The 14572-nt window shown below is 38.6% G+C and overlaps 3 long non-coding RNA genes across 3 annotated transcripts; all 3 read left to right on the forward strand.

The window, feature by feature from the left end:
- Window positions 1-226: 226 nt before the first annotated feature.
- On the forward strand, window positions 227-3474 carry LOC143504557 (uncharacterized). The gene is made up of 2 exons (XR_013127587.1): window positions 227-317; window positions 1145-3474. It is a non-coding gene; the product is annotated as an uncharacterized LOC143504557 (long non-coding RNA).
- A 1660-nt stretch (window positions 3475-5134) lies between these two features.
- On the forward strand, window positions 5135-8373 carry LOC143504551 (uncharacterized). Its single transcript, XR_013127581.1, has 2 exons — window positions 5135-5243; window positions 6043-8373. It is a non-coding gene; the product is annotated as an uncharacterized LOC143504551 (long non-coding RNA).
- A 1645-nt stretch (window positions 8374-10018) lies between these two features.
- LOC143504552 (uncharacterized) lies at window positions 10019-13276 on the forward strand. The gene is made up of 2 exons (XR_013127582.1): window positions 10019-10142; window positions 10946-13276. It is a non-coding gene; the product is annotated as an uncharacterized LOC143504552 (long non-coding RNA).
- Window positions 13277-14572: the final 1296 nt, after the last annotated feature.

Raw genomic sequence — 14572 nt, forward strand, 5'->3', positions numbered from 1 at the left:
ATTATCATGGCGGTGCAAATTGGCTTTCTAAAACAGCAAAGAGCGAGCAGGCTGTTTGTCTAATGTAAAGCATTAGTAGTAATGAAGAAAAGGTTTTCCTGTAGCGTTGGCTTGGTTCGGGCCAGTCCCCCCTCAACCGATGCATACCGGCTATTAGCCAGGATCAGGAGGTCACAGTGGGGTTTGAACCCTGCACTGAGTGGCCTGTCGCCCAACACCTTATCCACTGACCTACAGGACAACCAATTGTGCTTAAAACAAAAAATACATTTGAAGACATCAAATCCTCTTGGGGTGGACATTTAATCCTTTATAAGGTAAAGATACATTGATAATTCAATTTAATAAAAAATATACTATTCGTTTCATTAATAATCAAATGAAGGAAATGATAATATATCAAAGATATGACTTCACTCTCGGCCGACAATTAGCTCCATGCTAATGTTATATTGGAAATCCCATACCAATGCTACCGGAAATTAGCATTATCATGGCGGTGCTAATTGGCTTTCTAAAACACCAAGTACAACATCTATCAATAAGGTCGCTTTTTTATTTATACCATTAGTTTCATTAATAATCAAATGAAAGAAATTATAATATATCAAAGATTTGACTTCACTCTCGGCCGACAATTAGCTCCATGCTAATGTTATATTGGAAATCCCATACCAATGCTACCGGAAATTAGCATTATCATGGCGGTGCTAATTGGCTTCACCAAGTACTCTCTCTGTCTCTCTCTCTCTCTATCTATCTATCTATCTATCTATCTATCTATCTATCTATCTATTTATCTATCTATCTATCTATCTATCTATCTATCTATCTATCTATCTATCTGCTAAATAATTGGGGAAAAAATTGTTTGAATCTATTCTAGACAGAAAATACCCAATAAAGCCAATGAGAGTATCAAACAAATACATGTGCTATATATTTACAGAGGATATTAGTAGCGGTAGTATTAGACTTTCTGGGTGCACCACAGAGCTGCTGCCTCATTCTTGCTCTGTTAATTAACATAATAAAGGGTGATGTTTGGTCCTGCTGATTGCTGGCAAGACAGAGGGGAAGGAGGGGTGATGTCCTGACGATTAGGATACAGAAATATCTGTATTTCTCTTTCTTTAATTCCCAGGAGAGTCTGGGACCCGACGGCGTTCAAGGCCATCATCGCGTGGTCGACGTGGCTGACGGTCCGGTGGAGCTGCGTCACCAGGCTTTTGTGACATAGCAGAGGGTGGACGGCATCGTTGCTCTCCGGGACAAACTGCCAGAGAGCGACAAAGGCGGGGCTTTCTGCCCGCCATGTCACAGACACCGACTGGTGAAGGGACGGTTCAAAAGCAGCCATTCGTAGACCTCTGTTGTCGCTGGGACACAGAGTCTGAAGCGGTAGGCAAACCTTCAGTAATCCAGTAGCTTCAGGATTTTCTAGGTTGGCTTGTACAGTGACAATAGTTCTCTAGCCCATGATACACTGGATGTTGTTTTGCCATTCTGGAGTATGGCAAGGATTAAAACACTAGACCAAATGCAGTCAATCACTTCATGATCCTCCATGAGAAATACAGGAAAATAGTCAAAAACAAGAGAAGAGACAACACAACAGAGGAAGAGAAAGGAACTGCAATGAGTGATTGACTGCATTTGGTCTAGTAAGTGTTTTAATCCTTGCCATACTCCAGAATGGCGATACACCTGGCGATTAGTAGGAAGTTGACAGCCACTGATGCTGGAGCTGGGCTGCCCAATGAGATACACATGACTGGAACACCTTGTGGCAGGAGATTTCTCCACCTTTCTTCTCTTCTCTGTTGGTTCGTCCTGTTCACTTGTATCGCTGACCACTTTCCCGCTGTGCAGATGTCTTACAGATGCCACGATCTCAGCAGTTCACAATCTTAAATTAAGATATAAAGCTTAGTTGGTTCAAACCTATTTCTCAATGTAATGTGTGATCATTGTGATATATGTACAATAGAGTAACATTTTTGAGATAGTCATGTACAGTGTTGCGATAACGGCGTCATTTTGTCAGTAACGGGATAATATAATTAATTACTTTTCCTGTCGTTACAACGCCGTTGACGTTACTGGTCATTAAAAGCGGTGCGTTACTATATATTGATATACTAACAGTAATGCGAGCGGACCACTGCCCAGGCTAGTGAGGAGTAACAGATCTCGATAGGTCACAGTCCTCGGTGTAACACCTGTTTAACTTAACAAGGCTAAGGCAGCGTTATGGTAGCCAATCCGAGCCAGTGTTTTTACACGCGCGCCAAAGCACACCAGTGACACGACAAAAACGGAGAAGAGACAGAAATAGCGAGTCAGAAGCAAGCCGAAGAAAAATTATCATTTTTCAAGGTGGCGATATAAACATTATTTAAGAAAATACTTGAAGTTCCTGAATGTTTACCAGACTGGGTATTTGATTTATTTAAGAATAGAGGTTTTATTCTTAAGTTTACTTCTGTTCTGAACAATCCAGTTGTTTCAGGTTGAGAGAATTTTATTTAATTTGATAGATGTCAATGTAAATATGTAAATAGATGTAGTTTGGCCTTTGAATAATCTGTTACATATTTACCACATCACATATCTTTCTTCTCCGAGGTTCACTTGGGGAGTAACACTGCAGTTGGAGCCTACAATTCCAGTATCATCGCTCCGACATGGAATGAAAACCTGGCGTTCATCATAAGACATTTACATTGACAATATCAGCACCCAGAACTTTCATTCTAGTTACCTTATACTTAGCCTGATTGTGTGATTTATTTGTAACTTGTGTATTAGTCTGTATAATTTGTTTTTGTGTAATTTGTGTGTTAACGGGCCGCCCAATGGACGATGGGTTCCCTTTTGAGTCTTGGTCCTCCCAAGGTTTCTTCCTATTCCCCACCATCTAGGGAGTTTTTCCTTGCCACTGTCGCCTTTGGCTTGCTCATAAGGGATTTGGACCCATAGTATTGTTAACTTTGTAAATACTGTAAAGCGCTTTGTGACAACATATGTTGTGAAAAGCGCTATACAAATATATTTGATATTTGATTTAAATGCACTTTATATAGTGTAACTGTTTACTTTTGCTTTTTATTATTATTATTATTTACAAAGATTTGGGGTTTTAAAGGATTTTATCCTGCACTGGTCTGTTGATGTGCAATAAATACTCATTTCAACTGACTGTGAAAACTGCTTTTTCAAAAAATCCTTATTCATTGGCATATAACTTTTTTTTACTGTAATGCAAATAGTTACTTTCCCTGGTAACGAGTTACTTGTATTATAGAGTAATTCAGTTACTAACTCAGTTACGTTTTTGAACAAGTAGTGAGTAACTATAACTAATTACTTTTTTAAAGTAACGTTCCCAACACTGGTCATGTATCATACGATGTCATCCTTTCCAAGCATCAAAAATATGTATGTTTTTGCATTAAATATAGTTGAAATGTACATAGTGTCTATGTGTTTTATACCAGATAAATGAAAATGTTATTACCTATCGTTTGGTACCAATTTCAAAGCTATAGCATCAATCTCTGGGAATGTAGTTTTAACACTAGGAGTCCCAGCATTTTCATTCCACACTTTTTCCACCTGGTCTCCACCAGGGGGCAGTTCTGGGGATATTTGCATTCCATTAGGCCACCCTTTGTTATGTACATGCAGCCACTTATAGGTAGACGGGTGAGGGGGGGGTGATGGTGTGAACCATCAGTTCATTGTTCTGCTGGATGTGTTTAAAATTAAAAAAACGCTATTGGCTGCTAGAACGCGCTAAATGACGTCATCTCCGCACATACAGGTATGTTTGTGTTTTTGAACCTAAGGTTGTGGGGGAGGGTGAAAAAGAAAAGCGTTTGAGTGTGTCTTTGAGCTGATTAATTATTTCTTTTTTTCCATATAGTACTGTACTGCCACCTAGTGGTTCATGCTCGTATCTCGAGCGTGCACTCGGGTGTCGAACAGAAATTTTGCTCGTCTCGGTGCTCGTATCTTGGATCGCTCGTATATAGAGCAGCTCGTATCTCGAGGTACCACTGTAATAATAATCTTTATTTGTATAGCACCTTTCATACATACATGCAACTCAAAGTGCTAAAAACTACTGAAAATAAGGTAAAAAAAAAATTACTTGTCTCTCCCCCTCATTTCTAACCACATTTTAGGCTGTTATAGTTGGTGATTGTGTAAGGCACCTCTTCCTGTACTATTTACTGTATTTTAGACATTGAGGGCTTTTGAGGGGACGGTGTGGATGAACACTGACCAGTGGCTGACCATGAACACTGAACACTGACCCTCTTTTCTCGCCTCCTCTTTTCGCTGTATGGCCCACCTAACCCCAATTATTTTTATTACTACTGTACTGTATTTTACAGAATTGTTTTCTTTTGATTCTTACATAAAAATAAAAGTTGTCCTCCAAAGATTAGTGTTAATGAAAAAGTAGTTTTTTGAACAGGTCTAGTGAGCCAAACGCCCCACCTGCCCTGTAGTAAATAGTTGTACATAATAAAAAAAATGTAAATATCAAATCAAATCCAATGAAATATATTTTGGTTTTCCACAACACATGTTGTCACAAAGCAGCTTTACAGGATTTACAAGTTTTAAATATGTTGTTATATGTTTATTATGTGTGTATAGTTGTACTTGTAGTGAAGGAGCACTGTTTGATAATAATAAAAAATGATCAAATCCTCTTGGGGCGGACATTTAATCCTTTATAAGGTAAAGATACATTGATAATTCAATTGAATAAAAAATATACTATTAGTTTATATTAATAATCAAATGAAGGAAATGATAATATATGAAAGATTTGACTTGACTCTCAGCCGACAATTAGCTGGATGCTAACGTTATATAGGAAATCCCATAGGAATGCTATCGGAAATTAGCATTATCATGGCGGTGCAAATTGGCTTTCTAAAACAGCAAAGAGCGAGCAGGCTGTTTGTCTAATGTAAAGCATTAGTAGTAATGAAGAAAAGGTTTTCCTGTAGCGTTGGCTTGGTTCGGGCCAGTCCCCCCTCAACCGATGCATACCGGCTATTAGCCAGGATCAGGAGGTCACAGTGGGGTTTGAACCCTGCACTGAGTGGCCTGTCGCCCAACACCTTATCCACTGACCTACAGGACAACCAATTATGCTTAAAACAAAAAATACATTTGAAGACATCAAATCCTCTTGGGGTGGACATTTAATCCTTTATAAGGTAAAGATACATTGATAATTCAATTTAATAAAAAATATACTATTCGTTTCATTAATAATCAAATGAAGGAAATGATAATATATCAAAGATATGACTTCACTCTCGGCCGACAATTAGCTCCATGCTAATGTTATATTGGAAATCCCATACCAATGCTACCGGAAATTAGCATTATCATGGCGGTGCTAATTGGCTTTCTAAAACACCAAGTACAACATCTGTCAATAAGGTCGCTTTTTTATTTATACCATTAGTTTCATTAATAATCAAATGAAAGAAATTATAATATATCAAAGATTTGACTTCACTCTCGGCCGACAATTAGCTCCATGCTAATGTTATATTGGAAATCCCATACCAATGGTACCGGAAATTAGCATTATCATGGCGGTGCTAATTGGCTTCACCAAGTACTCTCTCTGTCTCTCTCTCTCTCTATCTATCTATCTATCTATCTATCTATATATTTATCTATCTATCTATCTATCTATCTATCTATCTGCTAAATAATTGGGGAAAAAATTGTTTGAATCTATTCTAGACAGAAAATACCCAATAAAGCCAATGAGAGTATCAAACAAATACATGTGCTATATATTTACAGAGGATATTAGTAGCGGTAGTATTAGACTTTCTGGGTGCACCACAGAGCTGCTGCCTCATTCTTGCTCTGTTAATTAACATAATAAAGGGTGATGTTTGGTCCTGCTGATTGCCGGCAAGACAGAGGGGAAGGAGGGGTGATGTCCTGACGATTAGGATACAGAAATATCTGTATTTCTCTTTCTTTAATTCCCAGGAGAGTCTGGGACCCGACGGCGTTCAAGGCCATCATCGCGTTGTCGACGTGGCTGACGGTCCGGTGGAGCTGCGTCACCAGGCTTTTGTGACATAGCAGAGGGTGGACGGCATCGTTGCTCTCCGGGACAAACTGCCAGAGAGCGACAAAGGCGGGGCTTTCTGCCCGCCATGTCACAGACACCGACTGGTGAAGGGACGGTTCAAAAGCAGCCATTCGTAGACCTCTGTTGTCGCTGGGACACAGAGTCTGAAGCGGTAGGCAAACCTTCAGTAATCCAGTAGCTTCAGGATTTTCTAGGTTGGCTTGTACAGTGACAATAGTTCTCTAGCCCATGATACACTGGATGTTGTTTTGCCATTCTGGAGTATGGCAAGGATTAAAACACTAGACCAAATGCAGTCAATCACTTCATGATCCTCCATGAGAAATACAGGAAAATAGTCAAAAACAAGAGAAGAGACAACACAACAGAGGAAGAGAAAGGAACTGCAATGAGTGATTGACTGCATTTGGTCTAGTAAGTGTTTTAATCCTTGCCATACTCCAGAATGGCGATACACCTGGCGATTAGTAGGAAGTTGACAGCCACTGATGCTGGAGCTGGGCTGCCCAATGAGATACACATGACTGGAACACCTTGTGGCAGGAGATTTCTCCACCTTTCTTCTCTTCTCTGTTGGTTCGTCCTGTTCACTTGTATCGCTGACCACTTTCCCGCTGTGCAGATGTCTTACAGATGCCACGATCTCAGCAGTTCACAATCTTAAATTAAGATATAAAGCTTAGTTGGTTCAAACCTATTTCTCAATGTAATGTGTGATCATTGTGATATATGTACAATAGAGTAACATTTTTGAGATAGTCATGTACAGTGTTGCGATAACGGCGTCATTTTGTCAGTAACGGGATAATATAATTAATTACTTTTCCTGTCGTTACAACGCCGTTGACGTTACTGGTCATTAAAAGCGGTGCGTTACTATATATTGATATACTAACAGTAATGCGAGCGGACCACTGCCCAGGCTAGTGAGGAGTAACAGATCTCGATAGGTCACAGTCCTCGGTGTAACACCTGTTTAACTTAACAAGGCTAAGGCAGCGTTATGGTAGCCAATCCGAGCCAGTGTTTTTACACGCGCGCCAAAGCACACCAGTGACACGACAAAAACGGAGAAGAGACAGAAATAGCGAGTCAGAAGCAAGCCGAAGAAAAATTATCATTTTTCAAGGTGGCGATATAAACATTATTTAAGAAAATACTTGAAGTTCCTGAATGTTTACCAGACTGGGTATTTGATTTATTTAAGAATAGAGGTTTTATTCTTAAGTTTACTTCTGTTCTGAACAATCCAGTTGTTTCAGGTTGAGAGAATTTAATTTAATTTGATAGATGTCAATGTAAATATGTAAATAGATGTAGTTTGGCCTTTGAATAATCTGTTACATATTTACCACATCACATATCTTTCTTCTCCGAGGTTCACTTGGGGAGTAACACTGCAGTTGGAGCCTACAATTCCAGTATCATCGCTCCGACATGGAATGAAAACCTGGCGTTCATCATAAGACATTTACATTGACAATATCAGCACCCAGAACTTTCATTCTAGTTACCTTATACTTAGCCTGATTGTGTGATTTATTTGTAACTTGTGTATTAGTCTGTATAATTTGTTTTTGTGTAATTTGTGTGTTAACGGGCCGCCCAATGGACGATGGGTTCCCTTTTGAGTCTTGGTCCTCCCAAGGTTTCTTCCTATTCCCCACCATCTAGGGAGTTTTTCCTTGCCACTGTCGCCTTTGGCTTGCTCATAAGGGATTTGGACCCATAGTATTGTTAACTTTGTAAATACTGTAAAGCGCTTTGTGACAACATATGTTGTGAAAAGCGCTATACAAATATATTTGATATTTGATTTAAATGCACTTTATATAGTGTAACTGTTTACTTTTGCTTTTTATTATTATTATTATTTACAAAGATTTGGGGTTTTAAAGGATTTTATCCTGCACTGGTCTGTTGATGTGCAATAAATACTCATTTCAACTGACTGTGAAAACTGCTTTTTCAAAAAATCCTTATTCATTGGCATATAACTTTTTTTTTACTGTAATGCAAATAGTTACTTTCCCTGGTAACGAGTTACTTGTATTATAGAGTAATTCAGTTACTAACTCAGTTACGTTTTTGAACAAGTAGTGAGTAACTATAACTAATTACTTTTTTAAAGTAACGTTCCCAACACTGGTCATGTATCATACGATGTCATCCTTTCCAAGCATCAAAAATATGTATGTTTTTGCATTAAATATAGTTGAAATGTACATAGTGTCTATGTGTTTTATACCAGATAAATGAAAATGTTATTACCTATCGTTTGGTACCAATTTCAAAGCTATAGCATCAATCTCTGGGAATGTAGTTTTAACACTAGGAGTCCCAGCATTTTCATTCCACACTTTTTCCACCTGGTCTCCACCAGGGGGCAGTTCTGGGGATATTTGCATTCCATTAGGCCACCCTTTGTTATGTACATGCAGCCACTTATAGGTAGACGGGTGAGGGGGGGGTGATGGTGTGAACCATCAGTTCATTGTTCTGCTGGATGTGTTTAAAATTAAAAAAACGCTATTGGCTGCTAGAACGCGCTAAATGACGTCATCTCCGCACATACAGGTATGTTTGTGTTTTTGAACCTAAGGTTGTGGGGGAGGGTGAAAAAGAAAAGCGTTTGAGTGTGTCTTTGAGCTGATTAATTATTTCTTTTTTTCCATATAGTACTGTACTGCCACCTAGTGGTTCATGCTCGTATCTCGAGCGTGCACTCGGGTGTCGAACAGAAATTTTGCTCGTCTCGGTGCTCGTATCTTGGATCGCTCGTATATAGAGCAGCTCGTATCTCGAGGTACCACTGTAATAATAATCTTTATTTGTATAGCACCTTTCATACATACATGCAACTCAAAGTGCTAAAAACTACTGAAAATAAGGTAAAAAAAAAATTACTTGTCTCTCCCCCTCATTTCTAACCACATTTTAGGCTGTTATAGTTGGTGATTGTGTAAGGCACCTCTTCCTGTACTATTTACTGTATTTTAGACATTGAGGGCTTTTGAGGGGACGGTGTGGATGAACACTGACCAGTGGCTGACCATGAACACTGAACACTGACCCTCTTTTCTCGCCTCCTCTTTTCGCTGTATGGCCCACCTAACCCCAATTATTTTTATTACTACTGTACTGTATTTTACAGAATTGTTTTCTTTTGATTCTTACATAAAAATAAAAGTTGTCCTCCAAAGATTAGTGTTAATGAAAAAGTAGTTTTTTGAACAGGTCTAGTGAGCCAAACGCCCCACCTGCCCTGTAGTAAATAGTTGTACATAATAAAAAAAATGTAAATATCAAATCAAATCCAATGAAATATATTTTGGTTTTCCACAACACATGTTGTCACAAAGCAGCTTTACAGGATTTACAAGTTTTAAATATGTTGTTATATGTTTATTATGTGTGTATAGTTGTACTTGTAGTGAAGGAGCACTGTTTGATAATAATAAAAAATGATCAAATCCTCTTGGGGCGGACATTTAATCCTTTATAAGGTAAAGATACATTGATAATTCAATTGAATAAAAAATATACTATTAGTTTATATTAATAATCAAATGAAGGAAATGATAATATATGAAAGATTTGACTTGACTCTCAGCCGACAATTAGCTGGATGCTAACGTTATATAGGAAATCCCATAGGAATGCTATCGGAAATTAGCATTATCATGGCGGTGCAAATTGGCTTTCTAAAACAGCAAAGAGCGAGCAGGCTGTTTGTCTAATGTAAAGCATTAGTAGTAATGAAGAAAAGGTTTTCCTGTAGCGTTGGCTTGGTTCGGGCCAGTCCCCCCTCAACCGATGCATACCGGCTATTAGCCAGGATCAGGAGGTCACAGTGGGGTTTGAACCCTGCACTGAGTGGCCTGTCGCCCAACACCTTATCCACTGACCTACAGGACAACCAATTATGCTTAAAACAAAAAATACATTTGAAGACATCAAATCTTCTTGGGGTGGACATTTAATCCTTTATAAGGTAAAGATACATTGATAATTCAATTTAATAAAAAATATACTATTCGTTTCATTAATAATCAAATGAAGGAAATGATAATATATCAAAGATATGACTTCACTCTCGGCCGACAATTAGCTCCATGCTAATGTTATATTGGAAATCCCATACCAATGCTACCGGAAATTAGCATTATCATGGCGGTGCTAATTGGCTTTCTAAAACACCAAGTACAACATCTGTCAATAAGGTCGCTTTTTTATTTATACCATTAGTTTCATTAATAATCAAATGAAAGAAATTATAATATATCAAAGATTTGACTTCACTCTCGGCCGACAATTAGCTCCATGCTAATGTTATATTGGAAATCCCATACGAATGGTACCGGAAATTAGCATTATCATGGCGGTGCTAATTGGCTTCACCAAGTACTCTCTCTGTCTCTCTCTCTCTCTATCTATCTATCTATCTATCTATCTATCTATCTATTTATCTATCTATCTATCTATCTATCTATCTATCTGCTAAATAATTGGGGAAAAAATTGTTTGAATCTATTCTAGACAGAAAATACCCAATAAAGCCAATGAGAGTATCAAACAAATACATGTGCTATATATTTACAGAGGATATTAGTAGCGGTAGTATTAGACTTTCTGGGTGCACCACAGAGCTGCTGCCTCATTCTTGCTCTGTTAATTAACATAATAAAGGGTGATGTTTGGTCCTGCTGATTGCCGGCAAGACAGAGGGGAAGGAGGGGTGATGTCCTGACGATTAGGATACAGAAATATCTGTATTTCTCTTTCTTTAATTCCCAGGAGAGTCTGGGACCCGACGGCGTTCAAGGCCATCATCGCGTGGTCGACGTGGCTGACGGTCCGGTGGAGCTGCGTCACCAGGCTTTTGTGACATAGCAGAGGGTGGACGGCATCGTTGCTCTCCGGGACAAACTGCCAGAGAGCGACAAAGGCGGGGCTTTCTGCCCGCCATGTCACAGACACCGACTGGTGAAGGGACGGTTCAAAAGCAGCCATTCGTAGACCTCTGTTGTCGCTGGGACACAGAGTCTGAAGCGGTAGGCAAACCTTCAGTAATCCAGTAGCTTCAGGATTTTCTAGGTTGGCTTGTACAGTGACAATAGTTCTCTAGCCCATGATACACTGGATGTTGTTTTGCCATTCTGGAGTATGGCAAGGATTAAAACACTAGACCAAATGCAGTCAATCACTTCATGATCCTCCATGAGAAATACAGGAAAATAGTCAAAAACAAGAGAAGAGACAACACAACAGAGGAAGAGAAAGGAACTGCAATGAGTGATTGACTGCATTTGGTCTAGTAAGTGTTTTAATCCTTGCCATACTCCAGAATGGCGATACACCTGGCGATTAGTAGGAAGTTGACAGCCACTGATGCTGGAGCTGGGCTGCCCAATGAGATACACATGACTGGAACACCTTGTGGCAGGAGATTTCTCCACCTTTCTTCTCTTCTCTGTTGGTTCGTCCTGTTCACTTGTATCGCTGACCACTTTCCCGCTGTGCATATGTCTTACAGATGCCACGATCTCAGCAGTTCACAATCTTAAATTAAGATATAAAGCTTAGTTGGTTCAAACCTATTTCTCAATGTAATGTGTGATCATTGTGATATATGTACAATAGAGTAACATTTTTGAGATAGTCATGTACAGTGTTGCGATAACGGCGTCATTTTGTCAGTAACGGGATAATATAATTAATTACTTTTCCTGTCGTTACAACGCCGTTGACGTTACTGGTCATTAAAAGCGGTGCGTTACTATATATTGATATACTAACAGTAATGCGAGCGGACCACTGCCCAGGCTAGTGAGGAGTAACAGATCTCGATAGGTCACAGTCCTCGGTGTAACACCTGTTTAACTTAACAAGGCTAAGGCAGCGTTATGGTAGCCAATCCGAGCCAGTGTTTTTACACGCGCGCCAAAGCACACCAGTGACACGACAAAAACGGAGAAGAGACAGAAATAGCGAGTCAGAAGCAAGCCGAAGAAAAATTATCATTTTTCAAGGTGGCGATATAAACATTATTTAAGAAAATACTTGAAGTTCCTGAATGTTTACCAGACTGGGTATTTGATTTATTTAAGAATAGAGGTTTTATTCTTAAGTTTACTTCTGTTCTGAACAATCCAGTTGTTTCAGGTTGAGAGAATTTTATTTAATTTGATAGATGTCAATGTAAATATGTAAATAGATGTAGTTTGGCCTTTGAATAATCTGTTACATATTTACCACATCACATATCTTTCTTCTCCGAGGTTCACTTGGGGAGTAACACTGCAGTTGGAGCCTACAATTCCAGTATCATCGCTCCGACATGGAATGAAAACCTGGCGTTCATCATAAGACATTTACATTGACAATATCAGCACCCAGAACTTTCATTCTAGTTACCTTATACTTAGCCTGATTGTGTGATTTATTTGTAACTTGTGTATTAGTCTGTATAATTTGTTTTTGTGTAATTTGTGTGTTAACGGGCCGCCCAATGGACGATGGGTTCCCTTTTGAGTCTTGGTCCTCCCAAGGTTTCTTCCTATTCCCCACCATCTAGGGAGTTTTTCCTTGCCACTGTCGCCTTTGGCTTGCTCATAAGGGATTTGGACCCATAGTATTGTTAACTTTGTAAATACTGTAAAGCGCTTTGTGACAACATATGTTGTGAAAAGCGCTATACAAATATATTTGATATTTGATTTAAATGCACTTTATATAGTGTAACTGTTTACTTTTGCTTTTTATTATTATTATTATTTACAAAGATTTGGGGTTTTAAAGGATTTTATCCTGCACTGGTCTGTTGATGTGCAATAAATACTCATTTCAACTGACTGTGAAAACTGCTTTTTCAAAAAATCCTTATTCATTGGCATATAACTTTTTTTTTACTGTAATGCAAATAGTTACTTTCCCTGGTAACGAGTTACTTGTATTATAGAGTAATTCAGTTACTAACTCAGTTACGTTTTTGAACAAGTAGTGAGTAACTATAACTAATTACTTTTTTAAAGTAACGTTCCCAACACTGGTCATGTATCATACGATGTCATCCTTTCCAAGCATCAAAAATATGTATGTTTTTGCATTAAATATAGTTGAAATGTACATAGTGTCTATGTGTTTTATACCAGATAAATGAAAATGTTATTACCTATCGTTTGGTACCAATTTCAAAGCTATAGCATCAATCTCTGGGAATGTAGTTTTAACACTAGGAGTCCCAGCATTTTCATTCCACACTTTTTCCACCTGGTCTCCACCAGGGGGCAGTTCTGGGGATATTTGCATTCCATTAGGCCACCCTTTGTTATGTACATGCAGCCACTTATAGGTAGACGGGTGAGGGGGGGGTGATGGTGTGAACCATCAGTTCATTGTTCTGCTGGATGTGTTTAAAATTAAAAAAACGCTATTGGCTGCTAGAACGCGCTAAATGACGTCATCTCCGCACATACAGGTATGTTTGTGTTTTTGAACCTAAGGTTGTGGGGGAGGGTGAAAAAGAAAAGCGTTTGAGTGTGTCTTTGAGCTGATTAATTATTTCTTTTTTTCCATATAGTACTGTACTGCCACCTAGTGGTTCATGCTCGTATCTCGAGCGTGCACTCGGGTGTCGAACAGAAATTTTGCTCGTCTCGGTGCTCGTATCTTGGATCGCTCGTATATAGAGCAGCTCGTATCTCGAGGTACCACTGTAATAATAATCTTTATTTGTATAGCACCTTTCATACATACATGCAACTCAAAGTGCTAAAAACTACTGAAAATAAGGTAAAAAAAAAAATTACTTGTCTCTCCCCCTCATTTCTAACCACATTTTAGGCTGTTATAGTTGGTGATTGTGTAAGGCACCTCTTCCTGTACTATTTACTGTATTTTAGACATTGAGGGCTTTTGAGGGGACGGTGTGGATGAACACTGACCAGTGGCTGACCATGAACACTGAACACTGACCCTCTTTTCTCGCCTCCTCTTTTCGCTGTATGGCCCACCTAACCCCAATTATTTTTATTACTACTGTACTGTATTTTACAGAATTGTTTTCTTTTGATTCTTACATAAAAATAAAAGTTGTCCTCCAAAGATTAGTGTTAATGAAAAAGTAGTTTTTTGAACAGGTCTAGTGAGCCAAACGCCCCACCTGCCCTGTAGTAAATAGTTGTACATAATAAAAAAAATGTAAATATCAAATCAAATCCAATGAAATATATTTTGGTTTTCCACAACACATGTTGTCACAAAGCAGCTTTACAGGATTTACAAGTTTTAAATATGTTGTTATATGTTTATTATGTGTGTATAGTTGTACTTGTAGTGAAGGAGCACTGTTTGATAATAATAAAAAATGATCAAATCCTCTTGGGGCGGACATTTAATCCTTTATAAGGTAAAGATACATTG

Source organism: Brachyhypopomus gauderio, unplaced genomic scaffold (genome assembly GCF_052324685.1).
Source record: "Brachyhypopomus gauderio isolate BG-103 unplaced genomic scaffold, BGAUD_0.2 sc298, whole genome shotgun sequence".
NCBI classification, from domain to species: Eukaryota; Metazoa; Chordata; class Actinopteri; order Gymnotiformes; family Hypopomidae; genus Brachyhypopomus; species Brachyhypopomus gauderio.